At 42.7% G+C, this 27,692-nt stretch overlaps 1 protein-coding gene across 1 annotated transcript in view; it reads left to right on the plus strand.

Annotated features, from left to right (window-relative positions):
- The first annotated feature begins 1,751 nt into the window (after window positions 1–1,751).
- MANEAL (mannosidase endo-alpha like) overlaps window positions 1,752–27,692 on the plus strand; it is a 53,605-nt gene continuing 27,664 nt past the window's right edge. Inside the window, exon 1 of the mRNA XM_040337202.1 lies at window positions 1,752–2,314. The gene's annotated coding sequence lies outside the window, so the exon portion shown is untranslated. The remainder of the gene's footprint in view (window positions 2,315–27,692) is intronic.

A 27,692-nucleotide genomic window follows, 5' to 3' on the forward strand; every position in this document is an offset into this window, starting at 1 on the left:
CGTCATTCCCGCGTCGAAATTTGAATAAGTTACGTCGTTTGCGTAAGTCGTCCGTGAATGGGGCTGGACGTCATTTACGTTCACGTCGAAACCAATGACGTCCTTGCGGCGTACTTTGGAGCAATGCACACTGGAAAATTCCGCGGACGGCGCATGCGCCGTTCGGGAAAAACGTCAATCACGTCGGGTCACAATAGATTTACATAAAACACGCCCCCCTGATCCAAATTTGAATTAGGCAGGCTTACGCCGGCCGATTTACGCTACGCCGCCGCAACTTACGGAGCAAGGGCCAGATTCATGTACAAATCCGGCGGCGTAACGTATCCCATTTACGTTACACCGCCGCAAGTTTTCAGCGCAAGTGCTTGATTCACAAAGCACTTGCCTGTAAACTTGCGACAGGGTAGCGTAAAGCCGTCCGGCGCAAGCCCGTCTAATTCAAATGGGGCGTGTATCATTTAAATTAGGCACGTTCCCGCGCCGAACGTACTGCGCATGCTCCGTTTAGAAATTTCCCGCCGTGCTTTGCGCGAAATGACGTCGCACCGACGTAATTTTTTGAACGGCGACGTGCGTTACGTCCTTTCCTATTCACGGACGACTTACGCAAAAAAAAACAATTTTAAATTTGACGCGGGAACGACGGCCATACTTTAACATTGGCATTCTAAATTTAAGCCACGAAATAGCAGCTGTAACTTTATGCCGGGAAAAGCCGACTAGCGATGATGTAAGAGAATGTGACGGCCACGCGTACCTTCGTGGATCGCCGTCAACAGGTAATTAGCATACCCGACGCGGAAAACGACGCGAACTCCACCCAGCGGGCGCCGAAGTATTGCATCCTAAGATCCGAAGGCGTACGAAGCCGTACGCCTGTCGGATCTTAGCCAAATGCCGTCGTATCTTTGTTTGAAAATTCAAAATAAAGATACGACGCGGCAAATTTGAAAGTGCACCGGCGTATGTAGATACGCCGGCGTACTCTCACTGTGAATCTGGCCCCAAGTGCTTTGAGAATACAGCACTTGCCCGTCTAAGTTGCGGAGGCGTAACGTAAATCAGATACGTTACGCCCGCACAAAATTGTACGTGAATCTGGCCCTGTATGTCTAAGTGACCCTTTTTTTCTCTTTATTGTCTATATGTTATCTTTGTAAACTTGATTGATTTAAAAAAAAAAAAAATCAGCTCAGTAATAATCCAATTATTCAGATGAAGGGCTGTGTAAGCCCTCATGATAACAAATAACACAGATCAGTGTAATGTAAAAATATATTATAAAATTGTCATGCTATTCTTTTATTTATGTCTGCAAATGCTGTGTACATTATGTAAGCAATTTTTCTGCCTGTCAGTATCCCTGGTTATGAAAATAAAACATTAAATAATGTTTTATTTCTATGACACATTATTTCTATGTCCCTGAAAGGGAACATGCAAACAAAAGCACACACATAGGCATTGCAATTGTTCCCACTCCAAGCTGAACACTAGCACAACCCAGCAACAGAGCTGCCTTCTGTTCACACTGCAGACAGCTCATGTTTGGGCTGAACCACTGCAAGGAATGCAGGGGGAGTGTGGCAGAATATCTCATATTATTTCTGAATGTTTACACCGTCACCCATCTCCAGCACAAAGTGTCATCACTATGTTATATTTCTAGACTTAGTATTACAGTATTAGTGAGCATGGTTCTAAATCCCCAAGTATTAGCTGGTGCACCTGTTGATGCCTCCCCTCTTAGAGCAATGGTAGCCATCTGACATTTCTTTTGTGAATGCATTATGCTGGATGCAGAGATGGAGTTAGCTAGTGGTATTCATTTAGAGGAATCCGTAAAGGATTTGGAGCTTTAGCATCCCTAACACTTCTCCAGCGACCGACTGAAAATGCAGTTTGGTCCTCATAGCCACTCCTCCTTGTAAAAGCACACTGCATTATCCCATCCTCCCAACTCTAAGAGGGGCATTGCAAGGAAGGTCATTTTACATTTAAGGAGATCCAGCATCATGTAGTTAGTGTGGAAGAATCCGATATTTGCTCATTTCATCTCATACTGATCATCACATCTGAAAAACAAAACAAAAATAGAATTAGAAGACCCAACGTAACAGCATGTATGCAGCACATATATAAACCTGCAGACCCACACCACCCATCTTGGGAATAAGGAGCCGGAGCTGGACACAATGAACACCATCTGTATCCTTCATCCTCAAGGTTCAGACCACTGAATGGACCAGACGACCTTTGTTGTACATCCATCATCAACCACTTCACTGACTGCTCCAGGATCTTTATAAAGGTAGGTATTTCCGATATAAGCCACCTGTCTCTCTACATTTATATGTGTATGTTGTGTCTTCATTTATAGGTTGGAAGGGGCTTTTTAGAATTATACTGTTTATTAGGAGAAAATAACATAGGTTGGACTTGTGTCTTTTTTCATCCTCACCTACTTATGTAACTATGCATGGCTTATGATGCAAATGAATTACATTTAATAAATAAGGGCATTTTTTCCCATAGGCGCTCGTAGCCAAAAGGGACTAAAGAGCAGATTGAATTAAAGTTTAAAGTTAACCTTGGACTGACCAACAGAGCACCTAAGGACCCCAGGGATCTTAGAGCATGTTGTATGCAAATTGTCATCTAAGTTTCTGTTTAGGTAAAGGGCTGTCCTTATGTTAAATGCTGCCGGTGATCTGCCGTGCTGGTTCCAGCTATCGTGGAAGTTCCAGCGCATGCGCAAACTGATGTGCTGAGACGGTTCCAGCTATCGGGAAAGTTCCTTCAAGGACTGCGCAGGCGCAAACTTGCTGACGGAAATCCCCGAACCGCGGCCGGCATCCAGGGCGACGTGGATTTCGAGGTAAGTGGCCAGTCGGCCTCACGTCCTCGCTGCGCTCGGACGGCTCGCTCGGCCTCCTGGCTCTTTTTTTAACATCCTCCAATCCACGGGGATGTTAAAGAATGAGCCTGGATGCCGAGCGAGGTTCGGAGATTTCCGTCGGGAAGTTTGCGCCTGCGCAGTCAGTGAAGGAACTTCCCCGTTAGGGGAACATTGAGGACAAGTCACCGGCATTTTTATAAACTACCTGGGTGCCCCAAAAACTAAGGCTCTCTATTATGCAAATCTTCACTTAGGTCAACCTCAGACCTGACACTTTATGTTTCCCTATAAGTGAAGCCACCAATTATAGCGAGGGACTAAAGCAGCAGGGACTGGCTGAATATCGATCCATGTATGGTTGTCAATCTATCGATCGACTTGTGTATGACCAGCCTGTCAGGTTTTTCCCAAACAATTAATGCCGCCGGCTATAGCTGGCAACACTAATCGTTGTGTTGTGCCATGGCAGGGAAGTCTCCCCGCTGGCATAACATAAGAGAGCTGCAGGAGGAATTCCCCCATTTCATTCACAATATCAATTTAGTATATAAATTTAGTACATGGACTTCACACCACATCTGTAAAGCAGCATTTTTTTTCCTGCACACCACCACACATTCACGTTTGAATGAGGTACACAGAAAACAAAGTAAAGACAGAGTTACTTATTGTACATCCACTGCATCCCACAGTGCAATGCAATTCAAATTCCTCTTAACAGATACTCAGGGGGCTTGCAATCCATTAGGATGCAGGAGACTTAAAAGTAAGGCAGCATTTGTATACAGCATATGCTCTAGGTTCAGGGTTAAAGGTATCTTGTGCCTTACAGATCTATTTAGGGAACCTAATGTATTGCAGGTTCAGTGCATGATAATTTACGGTCCGTTAACAGTGACAGGTTCACGTTATGTTGGTTATTGCAGAGTGTATAGCTGCTTAGACTGCTTGCAGTAGCTATGGTCTTTTTGGTATATCATATAGTAGGATTAATTCATAAAACAAAACATATGCATTCATTTTTCTATCATGCATTTTTACTTTTTTTAAGATCAAATATGGAATGTACTTGAATACATATTCATAATTGTACTCCTTATGTATAACTTTTTTAAAGACTATTAAGTATAGCATTGTGTATATGGAGGGTGTGTGTGTGTACATGCGGGTGTGTTTTTTTTTTCTATTAGTTGAACCAGATAGACTTATGTATTTTTAAAACCAGACTATGTAACTTTAAAGTGGAGTTCCACCCAAAAATTGAACTTCCGCTTTTTGGAACCCCCCCCCCCCCTCCGGTGTCACATTTGGCACCTTTGAGGCCCTGTACACACGATCAGTCCAAACTGATGAAAACGGGCTGAAGTTCAGTTTCATCGGTTCACCGATGAAGCAGACTGATGGTCTGATGTGCCTACACACCATCAGTTCAAAAACCGATCGGGTCAGAACGCGGTGACGTAAAACACACGACGTGCTGAAAAAAACGAAGTTCAATGCTTCCAAGCATGCGTCGACTTGATTCTGAGCATGCGTGGGTTTTGAACCAATGCTTTTGTGTACTAACCATCGGTTTTGACTGATGGTCAGGCGTCCATCAGTCCGATTTTAAAGCAAGTTTTAAAACTTTGGTCTGAAGGACAAAAGTCCAATGGGGCATACACACGGTAGGTTTGGACTGATGAAACTGAACTTCCCTGTCTCCTGGGAAACACACTGGTCCCAGTAGAGAGTGGGGCTCAGTGAGGGCGCACCACGCTACTTGCGGATGAGCAGTAGGGAACTGGGCAGTGAAGCCGCAACGCTTAACTTCTTGATTCCCTCACCGAGGATGGTGGCGGGGGCAGCCGAGAGACGAGCGATTGCTCGGCCTCGGCTTCCAACATCGCGGGCATGCTAGACAGGTAAGTGCCCATTTTTTAAAAGACAGCAGTATTTGTAGCTACTGGCTTTAAAAATAAAATAAAAAATTCGGGTGGACCTCCGCTTTAAAACAGAAACATTTAAAAATAAAAGGGTATACTTTAACGTTCTACAGTATGGGTATTGTCCTGGCTGACAGGTGTAGTTTGTTTCTGGCTTCTTCTAATTCTTGGATACTTCAACGGGTCTTTAGGAGGTCTACCTGTCACAATTACTGACTTTGTTCCTATCCACCTGTAAGATTTATGTATTTATCCACCCTTTTTGTGTTTCAATACCATCAATGCATTATCTATAACCCTGATGCCCATTCTGCAGCCTCTGGGCCCATAAAGATAATAGTCTGTGTTTTGGTGTTTACTCAACACAAAGGAGAATGGGTCCCCCCCCCCCCCACAATAGCTACAGCAAGTGTGCAGACGCAAGGACCAATACCTCACTAAGAGCGTCCCAGAGAATAAATTATCAGGTGACTTAAAGTGGTTCTAATATCTAATTGCTTACATATATTCCCACCCCCATTCCTATTCTATCTACCCTGTAAAAGGAAAGATGCCTATATACTTGCCTATTCTGAGGTGGCTCCAGTCCGGTCACATGATCTCTGTCCAGCGGCAGCTTCAGTGTAAAGGAGAGATCAGTGACAACGGCTGTAAAGCCTTAACCATTACGTCACCCATAGGCTTACTATCGGACAGCCAATTGGTTGTTCCTCCTCTACACTGAAGACCCGGGACCCAATCATGTTACTGGACCACAACGACTTCAGAATAGGTACATATAGGCATCTTTCCTTTTACAGGGTAGTCTTAGAATGGAGGTGGGGGCAGGTTTAGGCTTAGGCCTTTAACACTGAGGCGCTTTGCAGGCGCTCTAATGCTAAAAATAGCGCATGCAAAGCGCCTTAAAAAAGCCTCTTCTTTCACTCCAATGTGAAAGCCCGAGGGCTTTCACACTGGAGCGTTGCGCTGGAAGGATGCTCAAAAAAGTCCTGCCAGCCGCATCTTTGAGGCGCTGTAGGAGCGGTGAATACATCGCTCCTACAGCGCCCCTGCCCATTGAAATCAATAGGCAGGGCCTCCTGCTAGTGGTAGAAAAGCGCCGCAAAAACAATGGTAAAGTGCCGCTAAAAATACCAGCACTTTACCGCCAAGCCCACGACACCCCAGTGTGAAATTAGCCTTGGGTTTCACTGGTATTACACTTTAATGCATTCATTAAGTAAAAAACACCCCATTAACTATTCCCTTCTTCCATTCCTAAACACTTACCAGATTCCTCTCACCAATCTAGCGCTGTCCTGGCTGCAGAACCACTCCTCTCACTTCCTGGATTCACAGGAGACTCTGAGAGCAGTGGGAGCTATAGGTTCCTGTGCTGTCAGTCAAACTCCTGTGAGGAGGGCACGAGGGCGTGGCTTGCTGATTCTGCGTGTGTCTATCGATGCACACAGCCCGGCTTGGGAGCATGCCTGTACGGGTGCCCCCTTAGCAGCCGACTTACTAAGAGAGCACTCAAAGAAAGAAGGAGCAGATAGCGCTGGTACTGAAAACGAGGTAAGCGACCCCACTGTGCAACATTCTTGCAGAGAGCGGTTAAGCATATAACATCTTTTTTATTTTAAGGAAAAACAATAACCTTTAGAACAAACCCATATGTATAAGAGGTTGAATGGTGCCTCCCAGGAGTCCTCCTGAATGTGGCAAAGGTCTTAAGAAATACAGTTGAACCTCGAATTACGAGCATAATCTGTTCCAGGAGTATGCTCGTAATCCAAAGTGCTCGCATATCAAAGCGAGTTTTCCTATTGAAGTCAATGGAAACTAAAATAATTTGAGAGCGTCAAAAACGTCCGAAAAGGCCCAAAGACACTTCGGCTCTTTTCCTGCGCCCCCGTACCTCAGGCAAAATTAGGTACTGCAGGCCAATGTTTGGCTTTTCTCTGCTCCTGCACCCCCGTACCTCAGGCCAAATGAGGTACTGCAGGCCTATTTTCTATTTAGCTTGAATTCTGCTCGTCTTGCGAGTCAACACTCGCAAACCGAGTCAGAATTAAAAAAAAAAAAGTTGCTTGCAAATCAAAACGCTCTCAACCCAAGTTACTCTTAAACCGAGGTTCCACTGTACATTCCTAAAAGCAATAGGAGGTTATGTTGCACCAAGAACCTTAGGGCTTGTATACACAGGTGTTTGTTTTCCCAGTACAAATTGATGGAAATGCAAAAGCAGTTTAAAGCAGCTTGAAGGTTAGCAGCTACTCTAAAACATAAATGTCAAATTTATTCTGAATATAATGTTATTATCTAGCGTAAAACACAAGAAAGAAATAATGTTTAATTACTGCTTTATGGAAATGAAACATTGTTGAATAATTTTACAACTGTTGTTTACACTCTTCTTCCATTCGTTCATTGTTCATATAGTGCAATAATTGTGAAACAAAACTGTGCTATTATAATCTCAAAACAAATAATCTATCAAATCATTTACATATGGAATGCCGGAATATCTATTTTCATGGGAGATATGTGTACATGGAACTGTAATCCTGTATCTGGACTCAACAGTCATATATAAATAATCTATAGGAAGAGCATGAAACCGTCACATGGCACTGTATTAGCTCTGAAAATCCTGGTGGAATATTTTGTAACTGAAATTTATAACTGCCATTTGACTCCAGCAACCCCTTTAAGAGAATATGGGCATCATGATAAAACCCAGGAAATGCCATAATGTTATTAGTAATCAACATTTTCATTTTGCAAATTATCTGGATGTTTAGGTGTTTTCTGTTCCTATATGTGTGCCTTTAGTCTAGTCAAGGAGACATTGGTGTAAATAACTGCCCCCATGACATTGTTATGCCGCGTACACACGATCGGTTTTTCTGATGAAAACGGTCTGATGGACCGTTTTCATCAGACGAACCGATTGTGTGTGGGCCCCATCGTTTTTTTATCCATAGGTGAAAAAAATAGGAACTTGTTTTAAAATTATCTGATGGTTAAAAAAACGATAGAAAAAAACGATAGTCTGTGGGCACGTCCATCAGTTAAAAATCCACGCATGCTCAGAATCAAGTCGACACATGCTCGGAAGCATTGAATTAAATTTTTCTCAGCACGTCGTTGTGTTTTACGTCACTGCGTTCTGACACGATCATTTTTTTTAACTGATGGTGTGTAGGCAAGACTGATGAAAGTCAGCTTCATCGGATATCTGATGGAAAAAAAACATCAGACCGTTTTCATCGGATGAACCGATCGTGTGTACAGGGCATTCGTTTTCTCATGACACCAGGTAGTAAAATGGCATGCCCATGAATAGAAAGATGGATGAACAATTATGCCACATTGGATCATTTGTCACAGAGTGTGACTTTAATCTCTATGACCAGATTTGATGCTGCTTTTTTCATTGTCAATTTTAAATAAGATGAAGGGGGTCAAACTGGTACTACTGCAGACAAAGGAAAGACAGAAGCCATTGTGTATTCTCTGTTTTTTGTTTTGTTTTTCATGCCAGACATACAGTGCACCCAACACTCCCATTTTAATCTGTCATGTAGGATCCATTGTCATTGCTTTTCTAGCCTTGGAACGTGGAACACATGTTATAGCATCAATGATAGATTGTTTATTAGACACCCCCTTGTGACCCCTATGTGCAATGCGATTGAGTATTCAGGCTTTTAGTGAAGCAGTCATTATTTTCCTGTACACGGAATTTCAAAAATGTAAAATATTTTTGATTGAGAATCTAAATACACTTTAAATGTTATTATACAGTTGAATACATTTCGATAGATAAAAATGTCATTTTACGCCATTTAAATATGTCCACCGAATACTCCTACTCCTAGAAATGCTATTGGTTTTCATTATTATGGATTTGTCCGAAAAGTGAATACTGGGAACCCAAGGCCTCATTTGCACTTGTACACTTTTGGTACAGTTAAATGCATGTAAAGTTACACACATTGGGGTTGATTTACAAAATCTGGTGCAGCTCTGCATAGAAACCGATCAGCTTCCAGGATTTTCTTTGTCAAAGCTTAAAGGGGTTGTAAAGGTAAAAGTTTTTTTTACCTTAATGCATCCTATAAAGTTATGTTCAGAAGAAACATATGTTTGCTTTTTTTTTCTCAGAGAATAGGTGCAGGTACTCCTCCCTTCCAAGTGACCCCTTGTCTCTGCCCCCTACCCACCTCCGAATACTGTCCCTTGGTTCCTCCTACCCACCTCTTAGTGCTGCCCATTTTACAGAATACATAACCAAGTAAGCTAAGTGCCAAGTCATTTCCATGGAATTTGTTAATGATACCAAGAAAAGCAGTATAGATCCCCTTTAGACAGCAACAATAGACCCCCTCAAACAAAATACCCCCCAGCAACAAAAGACTGCACCAGCTCCAATAGATCTCACAGCAGCCAGCATCAATAGACTCTCCAGTAGCCTGCAACAGTAGATCCTTCCCAGAAACTAGCAACTATAGACTCCTTTCTCAACAGTAGATCCCTCCCAGCAACAAATGACCCCTCAGCAGCAATAGATCTCCCAGCAGCCAGCATTATTAGATTTTCCAGTAGCCAGCAATAGTAGATCCTTCCCTGCCACAATTGATACCCCCCCAGCAAGAATAGAGCACCCCAGCAACCATAGATTCCCATATCCTTCAGTAGCCAGCATCAATACACCCTCCAGCACACCCCGGCACTCCTTGCCATTACATGAATTCAGTGGTGGAGGTGCCGGAACTGTGTTCCCCTGTGTTCCCGCTAAAAAAATGCCCTGCCTATCGGGCAATGTCCTGCCATGCCCATGCCATGAGATCTTAGTAAGTGTGGTCATATTGGTCACATAGGTATGACAAACTGGCCAGCTTGGCTTGCTAAGGCCCCTTCCTTAATACCTCTCTCAGGTGACGGCCTGGTCAGATCGCCTCACCTTGAGGCTGGGTTCACACCGCAGCATGCTCTGGCTCACAGCAGGAGTCCGATGAGTCTCCATTCATCCTTCAGGTCCGATTTCAGCCTGAATTTTGGGTTGAGTTCGGACATGAAACTAACCAAAAGATGCACAGGGCTCCTGTGCAATTTGCACCGAAGTCACTGCGGCGATGTGTGAACTGGCTCCATAGCCATTCACAATCTCCTGCTATGCAAATTTTATGCAGGGAAACCCGCACCCACATCCAATTCGCATAGCAGGAGATTGTGATCGGCTCTCTATGGAGCTAGTTCACATTTCTCCACAGCTGCTCCAGTGCGGATTTCACAGGAATCCTGTGCATCTTTTGGTCTGTTTCAGATCCGAATTCAGCCCAAAATTTGGTCTGAAATCAGACCTGAAACGCTGAATGGAGACTCACCAGACTCCTGCTGTGAGCCGGAGCATGCTGCGATGTGAACCCAGCCTAAGGCCAGAACACAGTGGGGTTGATTAAAACTGGAGAGGGCACAAGCTAGTGCAGCTCTGCATAGAAACCAATCAGCTTCCAGTTTTTTTTTTCTTGTTAAAGCTTAATTGACAAGCTCAAGTTAGAAGCTAATTGGCTACCATGCAGAGCTACACCAGATTTTGCACTCTCCAGGTTTAGTAAATCAACCGCACTCTTTTCAAAGACTGCTCACACAGTTGCGGCCTACTGTCCGTGGGGATACTTCATAAGTGTCCTCCGAGGTTGAAGAGGCGGTCCCGAGAGAACGCGCCAAACACGTCCTCTCCCTTAAATTACCTCCCCCAGCAGGCTGCGCGGAAGGCAAAGCATCCTGGGATTGTACAGCTGCTCTCTGGGTAATGTAGTCTATTACAGGCCAGGGCAAATGAAGTCTCTTCTGTCCCTGTACGCAATCCCCCAACATTCTCTGCGGTACCAGAACAAAAGGTCAACAACAGGTGGCTCTAACTCATCTCGGCCACAGGAGGGAGCTGATCCTTCTCGATCAGCAATAGTAGTCTTTTATATCACATTAAAAAAAGGTGATATTCCGCTACAATGATAACATCATTATTTTCTTGTTCATGAAAGGGAAAACCATGCATTTTAAAGCACATTTGAAGAGTGCATTATATATAGAGAAGACAGATATGAAAGTACATAGGACTTTTTATATATATATAAAAGCAAAGTGGTCAATCATCAAGGGGGACCCCAGGAACTCTGGGAACGTGGGGGGAGCTCTGTTGACCAGAGACTACCTTCTGCAAAAAGAATACACTAAGATAAGGGGGGTGGGTTACTGATATAAAGGGGAAACCTTTATATCAGTGCCCCCTTGCATTATTGTATTCACCCCCCCCCTTACATCAGTGAACCCCCCCCCCCTTCAGACTGGCCTGGCAGTGCTGTCACTGACCTCCTCTTAGGTGCACCGTGCAGGGCTCAGTCAGTGGGCTCCAGCTTGGTGGTTCTGGTTTTATCCCATAGTCTCCTCTCCACAGTCCACACACGTCTGACTTCTCCCATGACCCCCATCCTGGCGGCACTCCCACCCATGACTCTCTAGACTCCCTCAGAGACTGCAGACATGATATGGAACAAGAGATGGTCAGAGGTTGCGGACATTATAAAAGAGATTTTTAAAGGCTGCGGACATGATAGAGAAGGTGTCAGGCCCCGTACACATGTCCGAGGAACTCGACGTGCCAAACACATCGAGTTCCTCATCGAGTTCAGTGTTGAAGCCGCTGAGGATCTCGGCGGGCCGACTTTCCTCATTGACTAACGAGAAAATAGAGAACATGTTCTCTATTTGGCCCGACGAGTTCCTCGTCGGCTTCCTCGCTGAAAAGTGTACACACGACCGAGTTTCTCGGCAGAATCCAGCTCCGATCGAGTTTCTGGCTGAATTCTGCCGAGAAACTCGGTCGTGTGTACGGGGCCTCAGAGGCTGTGGTCATGATACAGGAGATGGTTAGAGACTGAGGACATTATACTAAAGCTGGTAAGAGAATGCAGACAAGATACAAGAGATGGTCAGAGACTGCAGACATGGTACAAGAGATGGTCAGAGACTGCAGACATGGTACAAGAGATGGTCAGAGACTGCAGACATGGTACAAGAGATGGTCAGAGACTGCAGACATAGTATAAGAGATGGTCAGAGACTGTGGACTTGATACAAGAGATGGTCAAAGACTGCGAACATGATACAAGAGATAAATGCAGCCTCACCACTGCCCATCAATGTAACCTCACTGTGCGCATCAATGCAGCCTCACTGTTCCCATCAATGTACCCTCACTGTGCCCATCAAATGCAGCATCACTGAGCCCATTAATGCAGCCTCACTGTGCTCATCATTGTAGCCTCACTGTGCCCATCAAATGCAGCTTTACTGTGCCTGTGAATGCAGCCTCATTGTGCTCATCAATGCAGCCTCACTGTGCCCATCAATACAGACTCACCATTGCCTGGATCACACACACAGCGGGCATTTCCTGCTCTGTTTAATGAAGCAGTGTCTGTGTTTGGCGGCGCTGTAACAAGGTCCCGCCCGCCCTAGACCGGCTCATGTGATAGGTGGAACACTGATTCAATCAGTGTTCCATCTACTATCACACAAGCTGGTCTGGGGGGGCGGGACCTTGTTACAGCACCGCCGAACACACACAGACCCAGTTCCGTGACACACAGTGGGAGATGCACGCTGTGTGTGACACATAAGAGGAGAGGGAGAGAGGGGAGCACTGCAGCCACAGATCAAAGCGGCCCCAGGGCAGGTGGCCTACCAGGAAATTTCCCAGTATCCTGGTGACATCTAACCCTTCTAACAATGTGATAAGACACAGAAATGTCCCACTTGTTATGTGCAGCCTGTAGAGTGGATGCTGCTAGGAGATATCTTGTTTTCATGCTACAGAACATGTCAAAAATGAGGTCTATGGACTACTAAATGTGCACAGCAGAAAAGCACTTTGGTGTGAACAGGCTCCATAGAAGAGAATACTATTCTTTTTTGAACGCACACCTTTTTGACCACACACATTTCTCACTGGTTCTGCCATTCAACGAACAGGCACACATTTGCTAGTTGTATGTAAATGTTTGTTGCTATGGGGATAAGCAGTCTTTTTTCTTAGTGCTTAGGAAATAAATGCTTTGGAGAATGTTCACCACGGTGATGCTGTCAGCCCTCAATTTTCTAATTAACGGGTAAATAAAGAGATGTGTATAACATGATTCATAGATGACTTGGTTTTAAATCTGCTTATTAAGAAGTATAGACAGGAGGGCAGTGTTTCTTCAACGATTACTCCTATGCTTATAAATGCAATTAGCTTTGGTATCCTATAATGGCTTTTACAGTGTGTACTAGGGTACATGTCAGCAGAGTAGAAAGTAATTCTGATTATATGAATTGCTTTACGCAATTTGTCAGCCTTTAAATGCTGGAGCTATACAGGAAATACTAGTTATGAATATAGGAAATAATGACAGTCTTGTAGAAATTGCCGACCAATGTGTTTAGCCAAAAGTGGTCTTCCCATTAAGGCCTCATGCACTTTGGGCAGGGCAGGACTTAGGGTGGTGGGGGCCCCTGGGCTTGAGTGTTGAAGGGGCCCCCTGGAGCCGAGAATTGGGGGGATCGAAGTTGTTGAGCGGGGGGGGGGGGGGCGAATTGAAGTTGTTGAGCGGGGGGGAGCGCATTAAAGTTGTTGAGCGGGGGGGGATTTTGCAGTTGTTGAGGGGGGGGAGTGCCTCTCACCTGTGCCAACAGCCGGGGCCACAGACTGTCATTAGCCCGGCTGTCGGCTTTCTTCCCTTCAGCAGTCACAGTCCTCCACACACCACTCCGGTTCCTCCTGCTTCCGTGCTGCCTCCTCTTGCAGTGCGGGAAAATTAACCCTTTTGCGGGACTGCGGGAAGAAGCTGTCTGTGCGGGAAAGTCCCACAGAATCCGTGCGCGTTGGGAGGTATGCGCAGGCCCGCCTTTAGGAATTTTGGGGCCCCTTGCACAGCTTAAGGCATGGGCCCCCTGAAGCAGAGAACCTAGGGGGGGTGGGGGTGCTGCCGCCTGAAATTGAGAAGCGTGGGGGCTGCCGCAAATTGAGAAGCGGGGGGGCCTTTACAAAAAAAAGAAGAAATAAAGAAGAAAACAAATATATATAAATATATGTAGCCATCCGGGGCCCTGGGGACCTCTGGGCCTTTTAATAAAAAGAAAAAATAAACCTCTGGGCCCTTTAATAATAAAAAAAAAAAAAATTATAAAAAAATACATAAAAAAAGGGAGGTTGCCAAACCCGGGGGCCCTGGGGACCTCTGGGCCCCTGGGAACCTCTGGGCCTTTTAATAAAAAATAAAAAAATAAACAAAAATAAAAAAATAAACATTTATAAAAAAAATAAACATTTATAAAAAAAATAAAAAAATAAACATTTATAAAAAAAATAAAAAAATAAACATTTATAAAAAAAATAAAAAAATAAACATTTATAAAAAAAATAAAAAAATAAACATTTATAAAAAAAATTTAAAAAGGGGGGGTTGCCACATGGGGCCCTGGGGACCTCTGAGCCCTTTAATAAAAAAAAAAAATATATATATATATATATATATATATATATATATATATATATATATATAAAAAAAATGTAATTTTTTTTATAAAAAAATAAAAAAGGTGGGTTGCCATCCAGGGGCCCTGGAGACCCCTGGGCCCTTTAATAATAATAATAATAATAAAATATATATATATATATATATATATATATATATATATATATATATAAAATTAAATATATAAAAAAAACATTTTTTTACAAAAAAAAAAGGGGGGTTGCCGTCCGGGGCCCTGGAGACCCCTGGGCCCTTTAATAATAATAATAAAAAAAAAATATATATATATATATATATATATATATATATATATATATATATATATATATATATATATATAAATAAAAAATATATAAAAAAAACATTTTTTTACAAAAAATAAATTAAAAAAAGGGGGGTTGCCGTCCGGGGCCCTGGGGGCCTCCGGACCCCTAAAAAAAAAAAAAAAAAAAAAAAAATTTTTTTTTTTTTTTTTTTTTTTTAAAGGGGGCCCCCTATTGGGTGGGGCCCCTGGGCTTGAGCCCAGTCAAGGCCAATGGTAAGTCCGGCCCTGACTTTGGGCGTTTAAGAAAAAGAGCTGCAAAGCCAATACTGACATCAGGAAAAAGCGGCTGTAAAAAACATGTTTTTATAAGTGTTTTGCATTGGTGTTAATGCGCGTTTAGCCGCGTTATCACTTAGCATCTTTTCTCTAACCCTCTTCTACTTTCCACTCCCAAATCCAATAACTACAGCTTAAAAATGCTTCACGCGGTTTAACGCTGTATACAGCGCTTACGCACGTTTAGCTGCATTTAGCCACATCAGGCGTTTTAACAGCTGTAATGCTCCTGCTCCAGAATGCTTTGGCCCTGGATTTTTTTGGTAGCTTAAAAATACCTATGCTACTTACAGCTCCTAAAAGCCTATGTGTGCATGGACACATAGGGGGTTATTTACGAAAGGCAAATCCACTTGGAGGTGCAGTCGCTGTAGATCTGAGGGGGACATGCAAGAAAAATAAAAAACAGCATTTTAGCTTGAACATGATTGGATAATAAAATCAGCAGAGCCTCCCCTCATTTCAGAGCTTACCCTCAGATCTACAGTGACTGCACTTTCAAGTGTACCTGCATTGCACTTGTACATAGTTGCCAACATTTGAAAACAATTTCCAGGGACACTTTGCAGCACAGCTATTAATTAATTACCACACTCACTTCCCCGAAGCTCCACCCACTCTGCATAATCTTCGCCTACTTATCAGATTATAGGGTCTACTCAATAAAGAGAGAATTACAGGAAATTGAAACGGGAATTTCAAACTTAAGACCAATGTAGCAGAGTTGGAATAATTCTCCCATTCAGCTGCACTACTTCTGCTTAAAGTTTAAAATTCTCATCACAATTCCCTGCAATTCTCTCTTTATTGAGTAGGCCTTTATAACACCAAATTCCCACCAACAATACCATCATCCTTGGCATACTTGCCAACTGTCCCGTTTTTAACGGGACAGTCCCGTCAAATAGGACCTAGTCCCGGTTAATTTAGCCTGCCGGGACTTGTCCCGGCTATACAGTGCCATGAAATGAAGGTTACCGAGCATAACAGGACTGAGGCGCCGAGCCAAGCCGCGGGACAGATCGTACACATACAACCGGACGGAATGACAACCCTGAGCGGACTCCATGCCGGGACTGTTCTTCTCTCACCAATCCTAGAAAGCTCCGAATGACAACCCGGTAACACTGACAGCCCTTCGTGCCACGCCCACTGCGGTGCTCCTAGCCAATCACAGGCACAGCTAACCTTCCAGCCCACGTTCACCACAGGGGGCAACAATCACAACTTGGAAGAAGACACGCCCATTTGCTTGGTCATCGTTGATGAGAGGACTGGGGTGTAGCTAACAAACCTGCTGACACACCATGCCCTCCCATAATACACGGGCGCTCTCTGATGACGTAGTAGCGCGGGGTTCAGGAAGTTTGTTTCCGGGAAAGTGGAACGTGGAGAGTGAGTGGTTGGGTGTATGGAGGGAATTCATTCTGTATAAGAGGACTTTGTTTTACCACGTGACTCTAATATAATAATATAGATTGTGTCTGTAAATCTGCTGGTCCCAGTGTGCACTGTATTGCAGAGGTGTCATGGTTTATGACCACCCCCCAAATAATTGGCCCACCAGTGCCGCTCTACACCACCCCCAAATAATCACCCCGCCAGTGCCGCTCTACACCACCCCCCAAATAATTGGCCCACCAGTGCCACTCTACATCACCCGTGTCAAGGAACAAACCCCCCAGTCCAGTCCATGAGGGATGATCAATGATTAGTATTAGAATATCATTCATCAGATGTAAATATAAAAAGTTGTCCCATATTTCATTGATGAAGTTGTATCATTGTTCCCCAGGGTGGAGCCCCCCAGCACAGAGCTCAGCACACTGTGTCCCCGGAGGTGTCCCCGCTCAGGACTCAGCACAGGTGACACTCCCCGGAGCTCAGCTGTCACGTGACCCGCCCCCGGCTACACACAGTACAGTGCGAAGATAACACATCACCCCACAATACACATGAGGCCATACCTGTCTGCTGCCTGCAATCACAGCGTCACGTGACCCCCGGGGCTCCGGGTTGACCGGGGGTTTTTACACTGATTCTTCTCTCGCGAGGGACTAGGTCCTATTTGACGGGACTTCTCTCGCAAGGGACTAGGTCCTATTTGACGGGACTGTCCCGTTAAAAACGGGACAGTTGGCAAGTATGCACTTGTAGTGCAAAGTGGATTTGCCTTTCGTAAATAACCCCCATCGAATAACATGGAGAGGCGTTTTTAAGCTGAAAAACAAAAAAATCGCCTGATGCCTCTAGGAGCAGTTGTAAAAATGTCCAGTGTGCATGAGGCCTTATGCCGCGTACACACCATCACTTTATGTGATGAAAAAAAAAGACGTTTTAAATCATGAAATAAAACGACGTTTTTGAAACTTCATTTTCAAAAACGATGTTGCCTACACACCATAGTTTTTTCAAAATGCTCTAGCAAAGCGCGGTTACGTTCACTCTTTTCCATTGAAGCTAGCTTTATAACTTGCTTCTGAGCATGCGCGGGTTTAAAAACGTTGTTTTGCCCACACACTATCATTTTAATTGACACAAAAAACAACGTTTTGAAAAACGACACAAAAAATTGAAGCATGCTTCAATTTTTTTTTGTCGTTTTTCACAAGACATAAAACAACGTTTTCCCCCACACACGGTCATTTAAATTGACGTTTTTAAAAACGTCGTTTTTTTTCATCACATAAAGTGATGGTGTGTACGCGGCATTAGACTACTTTATATTGAAACTGTGCACTGCTTGTGACAACTCCTATTCGGTATTTGAACAAGAAAAATAGTTACATAGTTAGTCAGGTTGAAAAAAGTCCATCAAGTTCAACCGTAAGAAATAAAATAATAATAGTATCGTACAATCACATATACCCAATTCTATACCCACAGTTGATCCAGAGGAAGGCAAAAAAAACATCAGAGCATGATCCAATTTGCTACAGCAGGGGAAAAAATTCCTTCCTGATCCCCCATGAGCAATCGGATATTCCCCGGATCAACTTTACCTATAAATGTTAGTACCCAGTTATATTATGTACATTTAGGAAAGAATCCAGTCCTTTCTTAACCACTTAAGACCCGGACCAAAATGCAGCTAAAGGACCCGGCCAGGTTTTGCGATTCGGCACTGCGTTGCTTTAACAGACAATTGCGCGGTCGTGCAACGTGGCTCCCAAACAAAATTGGTGTCCTTTTTTTCCAACAAATAGAGCTTTCTTTTGGTGGTATTTGATCACCTCTGCGGTTTTTATTTTTTGCGCTATAAACAAAAATAGAGCGACAATTTTGAAAAAAATTCAATATTTTTTACTTTTTGCTATAATAAATATTCCTCAAAAATATATAAAAAAAATGATTTTCCTCAGTTTAGGCCGATACATATTCTTCTACCTATTTTTGGTAATTATTGCATTTTTATAAAAAAAATTTTTTTACTACTAATGGCGGCGATCAGCGTTTTTTTTCATGACTGCGACATTATGGCGGACACTTCGGACAATTTTGACACATTTTTGGGACCATTGTCATTTTCACAGCAAAAAATTTGTTTAAAATGCATTGTTTACTGTGAAAATGACAATTGCAGTTTGGGAGTTAACCACAAATGCCTCGATCTTCTTGATCTCCCTGATAAACGTGCTCCTCAGGCTCCCAATTTTGGTCTTTATCATATTTTCGTTTGCCCTGGAGTACACAGTCTTCGCTAATTCCACCAGTTGATCAATTGCTGCCTGCCTTTTATTTTTATTCGAATAGTCCTTATGGTTGACCTGCCACAGACAGGTGTGCGATCTGTTTTGCTCGATAAAAGCAGTGATGAAATCGCGTAAATTCAGTCCCCCCCCTCCCCCTTCATTTTGGGCTCAAGTTTAGCAGATGTCTGCAATAAAGGATACAATACAAACAATAATGGCTTGCTTCTAGCTCATAACCTGCTTACAATATAGGTCTTGATCTAAGCCGAATATTGCAGTAACCAGTCACAATGTAGTCACCTACCTTATTTTCGCGTATCCCTTTAGCTTGACTTCGATTCGCAAAGATGGCTTCGTTCATGCGTCCGATACATCGACCGCTCGTTATTGATTTCTATAGCCTGCTTATGCGCGAAACTCTGCTCTCCGTGCGTCATAACGCTGGGGCGTGACCACATTCTTTATTCTGCATGCAACATACATGGCGGAACATGTGTGAGGGAGAACATGATGGCGGAATCAACGAAAACGAACAGGCCCCGCAGTTGTGGAGATTATCGAAAACACAAGGCCACCCCCATGAGCAAGGGGATGATGGTGGAGATGGTGCGCATTTTTGAAAAATATGATTATGACTGCAAGATGGAGAACTATGATAGGCCCAGCAGCCATAAAGACTGGGTTCTTGAGAAGGTCCTCGCGGTATTGGAAGGAGAATATGGGGTCAAACGAACAAAAAGATCAAATTCGCAAATGATGGTCAGATTTGAAACACAGAGAGCAAGAAAATTTGGACTCCATTCACCGCACCATTATAAAAAAAAGTAAGCACATTTAATGATATAATTAGGTGTCTGTACATTATAGATGGATCAAAGTTTTTTGTGCTTATTTCTTGGGGGGCTAAAGATGAAGTTAATTAAAATTTTAATGCAGATCTGAATTCTTAAACTTGTTCTTTCTGGCTAGAATTCTTTTGTGTAATAATTAATATACTGTATGTAATGATTTCCACAGGACAACGGCACAGAGAAAGACACCAGACAAGACACCACAGTGGACAAAGGGAGGCTTCCCTTGGCCGGGCCCCAACAGGGGAGACAACAGGGCCAGCATCACCCCCAAAACGTAAGTCACAACTAGCAAAAATCAAAATTAGCCTCCGACAGGGGTGTTTCTAGGTAGGACAAAGGCCATAAGCTCAGGGCGTAACTTAAGGGGTACATTACACTTTATGTTAGCTGGGTGGCTCATCACTGCCCATTAATGACGCATTTCCAGGGTAGACATAGGTAGAGGAGAGGCCCTGGGGATCAGAGTCACACAGAGTCACGCCTGCTAGAATGCTCATCATATATCCCCTATTCCCATAGAAGACAAGAGTGATGGGTGTCATCTGCATGAGTTGTTCAATGTGGCCATATAGACATTTTTTCTCACATTTTAAATGACATCATCTTCCCGTTACAATGCATTTTTACGATTTCAATAATGCATAGTGTAGTGCACTAGTGTGGAGCAAACTTTGTCACCAGGGCAAAGTTGGTCTACTTAAAAAACAGCAAAAGGGATTCTTGGAAAATATTTAAATTCTGGGGTGGCTTCATGGATGTTGTACTGTTTATTTTTAGAGGATCGTGAGTGTGGTGAGCACCAACATTTGGAGGAGTCTGATCAGAACGCTGGACCCAGCAAAGAGCCTCCAGTGGACAGCACATCCCCAGACACCAGACATGCAGAGGGTGGAGGAGTTCATCAAATAGAAGATTAAATTCTTTGGAGCCTGTTGTTTGCCCCAGTAAGTATTTTTTACATCTGGCTTCAAAATTCAAGACATGTCTACTGATTAGATGTCCAAACCAAACACGCACACAACACAGGATTAAATTATGTAGTGCATTTAACATTTTAGCATGTAGAAGGAAGAGGTGGCACCTGGCCCTATATTTCCAGAGTATCTGTAGTGTGTACATTCCTAGTAGTGTAGGTGTATGAAGAGCAAGCAGGTTGCAACCAAGAATTGACTGTCTTGGTTTAGGTAGGTATTTTCCAAAACTAGCCGTGAATAATAATGTGCCTCAGCCACTTGACCATCATTCCCATTTTAATTTCTTATCTTCTTCCAAGGCCACCAATTCCCAGGATGCACTATTGGTTGGATCAGTGCTGATATGCTGCAGGCAATGACAGAGCTTGAAAAACTAAAAGGAGGCTGCCACAGGTGTTCAGAGACGAATCCGGGATTATTACGACCTGTTGGGAAAATTTGTTACCTCCTGTCTTTGTTTTTGTTTTTTTACTTTATGTAACTATACTTTGAAGCACAGGCTCTGATTTATGTTTTTTACATATCGCACTACTTCCTTTGAATTACTGCGATTTCATATGATGTGACTTTTCCTGCGATTTTACCTCTCAAATTGCATGACAATTCACACCAAAATACAATATGTGTTTTTTAAGTGTCTCAGGTCAGTATTTCTCCAATCCCCTTCTCCTGGTGCTCGACCACATCCGTTTTTCTTCAATGTAGGCAGTATAAACCTAATAACGTAAATTTTGCACATACAAAAATGAACAATGCATCTATGGCAAAAGTGGAAACTCGAGAAAATAGGACCCTGGTAATGTACCTGGAGAAGGAGAGTTGAGAAACACTGTCCTAAGTGCCAGTTCACAACAAACGCAGTTCCGTTCAGTTTGGTGTGCATTTTTGTGTGCCTCAAAAATGCATGCACAGTGTTTTCCATGTATTCTATAATGGTTCTAGTTGGCTCTAGTTCACAACATGTAGTCAGTTTCCGGTGCAGAAACTGACTGCATGATGTGAACTAGAGCCAACTAGAACCATTGGAATACATGGAAAACACTGTGCATGCATTTTTGACGCACACAAAAATGCACACCAAACTGAACGGAACTGCATCTGGTCCTACATTTACATTTTGGGCTAATCACCCCGTGACCAAGTCCTATTGGATGAAACGTTGGGAGGAGGCGTAGTGACGTCACCGCTTGTGAGGAACTAGCTCCGTTACCGGTCGGAGCTTTCGTTTTTGCTGTTTTTCCTGATTTTATGCTGTAAGTGCTATATATTTTTTATTAAACCCTATACAAACGTCATTACACCATATGGCTCTCTTCTTCTTATTAATGGATCGTTGACCTGTTTGAGGATTGCTCCATTCTGAAGACCCCTGTGTTGGCTGCACACACACATCTCACGTTTGTTCTCTGCCTTTCTCATTTAAGGATCTGGTAAGGACCAGTGTGTTCTGTGGTGGTGGTTTATGTCACACTGTCCTTTTGCCAGTCACTTGGTGATGTTATGCATTAGTGTTTTATACAATATCACACTATTGGAGTTCTATTGTTTTTTTTTTTCTGGCTCATCGCTGCTGGACTGTCGGGAGGTTTTGTCCTGGATTTGATCCCCTGTACAGCCCAGGTTACGGCTACCTGCTTGATTTGATCCATTTGGGATCGCTAATTCCGGTAAAGGTCTGTTATATCAGACAGCTGTGATCCAGTTTTCAATACTCACTGTTGGGACACCTTTATGAAGCTGATTCTTCATTGAATTGCACCAAATTTTTGTTTCACTAATCTTTTATTTTGGGAAGACGTACCTACATTCACCATTGGACATTTTTTTGAATATTTATGCTTTGCTGAGACCTTATTTTACTAGCGCAACTCCATCTTTTACACATGTTATTTTGTTTTGTATAAACATTTTGAGTTTGCAGCTTTCTTTTATGTACTAGATAAGCGCACTGTTTCTCCACTTTATTATTAATCATTTTTTGTTTGTCTATTCAAAGACAAAATGTGAAGGAACACAGAAATGAGGACACAAACCTTCAATTTCCCTCATGATCACTTTTCGACAAATTTTGTAGAATTTTTGCCTACATGGAGATTTAATATTCCATAACAACACACAGTGGGTGTTTTTTTCTAGACATCATTCAAAATGTGCACTACAAGTGCACTGCAAGTACAATGAAAGTGCACTTGTAAGTGCAGGCGCTGAACATTATTTAGCCAAAATGAGGGGAAGCTCTGCCTATTGTAACATCCAATCATGGGCATGATTCAAAAATGTTTGTTTGGTATCCTATTTGCCCCCCTCAGATATACAGCGAATGCACTTCCAAATGCACTTGCAGTGCAAAGGGGATTTAACAATCGTAAAGAAAAATGTTGTTTATAGTAATTATGGTTTTGAAGGTACACACATTTTAGACAGGGTATCATAAGGGAAATTTTAGATTTATGCCTCTTCTACATTTGACAAGGAAAGTGGTGAGCTCATACCACCTGAAGAAGGCAAGATATTCCCAAGTTGAGAATAATCTTGAATAATGTCTCATATGGCGTTTTTAAATTAAACATTTTGCGATTTATGGTTTTAAAGAATTGGCGATGTGTATTGCTCTGTTTTAAAAGATGCATGCAAGAAAATAAGGAAAATCTAAATGTTCATACACAAATAACGATGTTTTATTTTTCTAAAAGAAGAAAACGCACATTTGATTGTGCTGGAAATTTTTTTTGATTCCAAAAATGTGTGGCTTCTTATTTATATGATCACTACTACCAGTAAATTTGCTAATTTGGTGTAGTTACATTGACAGTGTATTGGAAAAGGTGTGTAGCAGAGCCAGAACACATAATAATACTCTACATAGCTCAATGCAAGATTTGAAAGGGAAATTTGCACATCTGTTTGGTTAGCAAAAGTTGATAAAATGACAAATATGATTAGAATGACATTTGATAAAAGAATAATAAACACAGACAACAGTAGGTCCAGAAAAATGTTTTATAAGAAAAAAAATAGACATTCTACAGACTCTACAGGACATTTTGCTGCCAAGGCACTGCCCCTCTACCCACAAAGTACTCCATATACTGCTCACGCGCAAGACGGGCATTCTGGGAGGAGACAGCAGGTCGAGCAATTTGCAGGATTGGGATCACTGCCTCTTCAGCTGGCCGTCCACCTGAGGGGTCATCAGTATGCCCGGAGCCGATGTAGTTGGCAGCATTCCTCCGTAAATAATTGTGGAGGATGCAGCAGCACAACACCACATGGTTCAATTTGTATTCAGACAAGTTAATGGCAGTAAGAAAAAGGCGAAAACGACTAGATAAAATGCCAAAGGCGTTTTCGAACACCCTTCTGGCACGTGAGAGTCTGTAATTAAAGATACGTTGCTCAGGGGTGAGGTTCCTCATCGGAAAGGGCTTCAACAGATGTTCCCCAAGAGCAAAGGCCTCATCTGCCACAAAGACGAAGTTGAGGCCCTCCACGTTGTCCTGCGCAGGTGGCAAACGTAAGGTGCCATTCGTGAGACGCCGGTAGAACTCGGTATGTGTCATGACACCTCCATCAGAATGGCGACCATTCATACCGACATCCACATACAGAAAATCATAGTTCGCTGAAACTATAGCAAGCAGAACCATGCTGCAAAAGCCCTTGTAATTAAAATAATAAGAGCCAGAGTCCGGTGGAGGAACAATCCTGACATGTTTGCCATCAATGGCACCCCCACAGTTGGAAAAATTCCACTGATTGGCAAACTGGGCCGCAACATCCTGCCTTTGCTCAGGGTTTGAAGGAAACTGTGGAGTCAAGCAAAGAAAAATTAGTTACTATTTGAGCACATACAATTGCAAGCAATTTTGACACATACATTCTAGGGGCAAGATAACAATATAACATTTACAGCAGTATGTTGACCAAAAATTAGAAATGTTCTACTTATATGCTTCCTCACTCCCTCTGGTGGCACATTACAATAATTTTAGGGAGATGAGGTTGAATGGTTTGGGGAGTGGTAATAACTCTCTCCACTTCCATGTGACCAATATGGGGAACAAATGAAGGTTCATTTTGCAAGCCACTCTGTTTTTTTTTGATTGGCAGCCCAGTGGGCAGATAAGAAGTGACATAATATATACAAAAAAAATAACATTTAAACATGCATAATTTAACATTTCCAAAAATGGCAGAAATATAACAACAACAAAAGGGGTATACTGTGTATATATTTTGCTAAGTCAGCAAATAGAGTAGTTGTATCAGGTGATTAAGCATTTTGGGAAGGGGAGGGTTACTAAAGAGTTTGTGCACCCTAAAAAAGGATCTCTTGCACTCTGCATGAATTTGAGGACAACAATACAAATGTGACACAGTTTATAAGGGTTGTTAAGGGAAGCAAAAATTAAAAATAAAAAAAAAATATGCTAGGTGTGGATGTGCCCAGGGTAGCATGCTAGGGAGGTAAGTGAAGGCAAATATGCATGTAGGCCAAGAAAAATATTCAGCATGCAAAAAAAAAAACATTCACAGCAAATTACAATAATGGGAATTATAAAACATGCAGTGGATAGAATGTGATATTAAAGAAAATAACTTAATCGAACATAGTCCTTCTGCAGGACTTGAATAATGGCACAGCAAGTGTCAGGAATTATGACTCCCAGAACCTGGGGAGAGATCCCAGTTGTAAACTTAATGTCCTGGAGGCTTCTCCCTGTCGCCAAGTATCGCAAAGAGGCTATGAGCCTTTGCTCTGCAGGAATAGAAGGCCTCATACAGGTGTCCTGCTTGCTGATATACGGGGAGAGCAAGTTTAAAAGATGCTGGAAGCAGGAATCCTTCATCCGCAGATAGTTACGAAAATCATTCGGATTATTCTCCTGCAGCTCCCTGAGCAATGGCATTTGGGAAAATTGGTCCAGATGAAGCAACCAATTTTTGGTCCAAACAGTCCTCCTCCTACTCCTGGACCTGGACTGGGCTTAAACTATAGCCATAACTCCCAGCCCATAAACAGCATGCTCTCTCACAGGATTGCGCAACATGTCTGTTTGACGAACGGACGCTCAGAAACGAACAAAATTGCACAAAACTGAAAATCGCGAATGCACACAGACGAAACCTCTACTAACTCTCGATTAGCAGAAGGAGCCCAAAGGGTGACGCCGGAAAATTGAACTTTCTCTTTTAAACTCTCGTCAGTACGTTGAAACGTCACTACGTTCGTGTTTTCTTTGCCGAAAAAGTCTGAGTGTGTGTATGCTATGGGTGTGACCGGACAACTCCCTTTGGACAAAAATCCAAGGGAAAGTTTGTTTCATTTCTGACCGTGTGTACGAGGCTTAAGACTGTAATTTTACAGTAACTGTAACTTTTGGAACTGTCAGTAAAAACTTGGCTGTGCCAGTAAATTTCAATCTGGTAGGTTGGCAACACTGGGAGGTATGCGTGTGAAAGGGATTTGACTTTGTGTAAGCTAGAAACAGGGAGTGGAATGTGGCCCTCCCTTTACTGATTCAGCCATGTGCTTTGTGAAAAGAGATGAACAGGAGAACAAATTACAGGTAATATATGGTATAGTAGTAAAATGGTTGCAACAACTGCTGGCATGACAAAAAAATAAAAGTTTTCTCATCCTAAATTAGAAACAGACTAAATGCTATACATTCCTCTTCCTATATTCAGTGATCATTGTTATATTTCAGAGATCATGAAGAATTTGACTGTCAACCACTTCATGATTTTCTGATCAAAGTAATAAAGTGATGCAGTGACAAGCAGGATGCAATCCAAACAGGCTGTGATAATTTTGCATTAATAACCTAGTTTCTCACAGCTGTGACTGTTAATGACTCACATACTATGGGCATTGAAGACGTTTTCAGGGATGCCTCTTTTCATTTTTTACGTTTTAGTGCTTTTTACTGATACAGCAAATATTGTACAGTATATTGTGTTGTTATTATGTGTATAATTTATAAGAATAGGAATTTAATTCAGGAAGCTTTGTATATTTGTAATCCCTGCTTACATGCCGATTCACACTACAGCGACTTGGGATCCGACTTGTGTCGCGCGACATGAGAAATTCCATTGAAGTGAATGAGAGCCGTCTTAATACACACTACTGAAGTCGCTCCAACTTCAGAAAAGGTCCCTGTACTACTTCTAGGCAACTTCTAGGCAAATTGTACCCATTGATAACAATGGAAGTTGCCTCCAAAGTCGGATCACTGAAGCAACTTTACAGGAAAATAAAATATTTTACTCAGGCAAACCCCTCCCTCCCACAGAGCTGATTATTCTGTGATTGGCCAAAGTCACCTGTCCTGGAGGTAACTTTAAGTCGTGTTGTAAGTTGCTCCAAGTCGCGATGAAGTCGCCTTGCAAAGTCGCGCTGTAAGTCGGGTTGCCCCTATGTGAACATGTGAACCGTCACATAGGACTGCAGTAGGTCTATTCCTGTTCCTCCTCAGTAAGCTGTTCAGTAAGCTATTCGGGCTGACTAACCACCGCTCGTATGATGGTGGAAAGCTTACTGAGGAGAAACAGGAAGTGAGAAATTCAGACAAAGAAAAAAAACATTTAGAAGGGAAATGGAAGGAAAAGGTAAGTGAACCAACAATGCACTAGCTTAAAGGAACCTATTTAGAAAATAAAAAACTAACCTTTACAACCCCTTTAGTTGAGATGCGGCATAGGAACCAAACACCCCAGTGTACATGTTGTCAGCTACTGCTGATAATTCCCAGGAGAAGTGTACATTATTCAGTAGGTGCAGCTGCAGCAGTCCTGTCTCTAAAACGACATGCAGGGAGCTGGGTGCATAGGGCCTAATGAGTACTAATGAACCTGGGAGGAGGAGCGTGACAGCTGGGAGCGTACCCTGCTGGTTAGAGCTATGCAGTGGAACATAGAAGGAGAGACTGGTATACAGTACTACAGAAAACACCTTGTTAACCTTGGCTAACAGAGCAGGGTGCTTCACCTGTGAATCTTGGTTTGAATAGAGCAGAATGCTACAGATATAGTGTACAGGGAGACAGGTCCCAGCAGGTCCAAGGAGGGATGATACAAGTGGGAAGATGGCTTATAGGTGATGTGCACTGTTCCACTTTCACAGATGACTGCTACAGCTTGTCCACTTTTGTGTACGGCAATGTATGCAGAAA

The sequence above is a fragment of the Rana temporaria genome, chromosome 2 (genome assembly GCF_905171775.1).
Source record: "Rana temporaria chromosome 2, aRanTem1.1, whole genome shotgun sequence".
Lineage (NCBI taxonomy): Eukaryota > Metazoa > Chordata > Amphibia > Anura > Ranidae > Rana > Rana temporaria.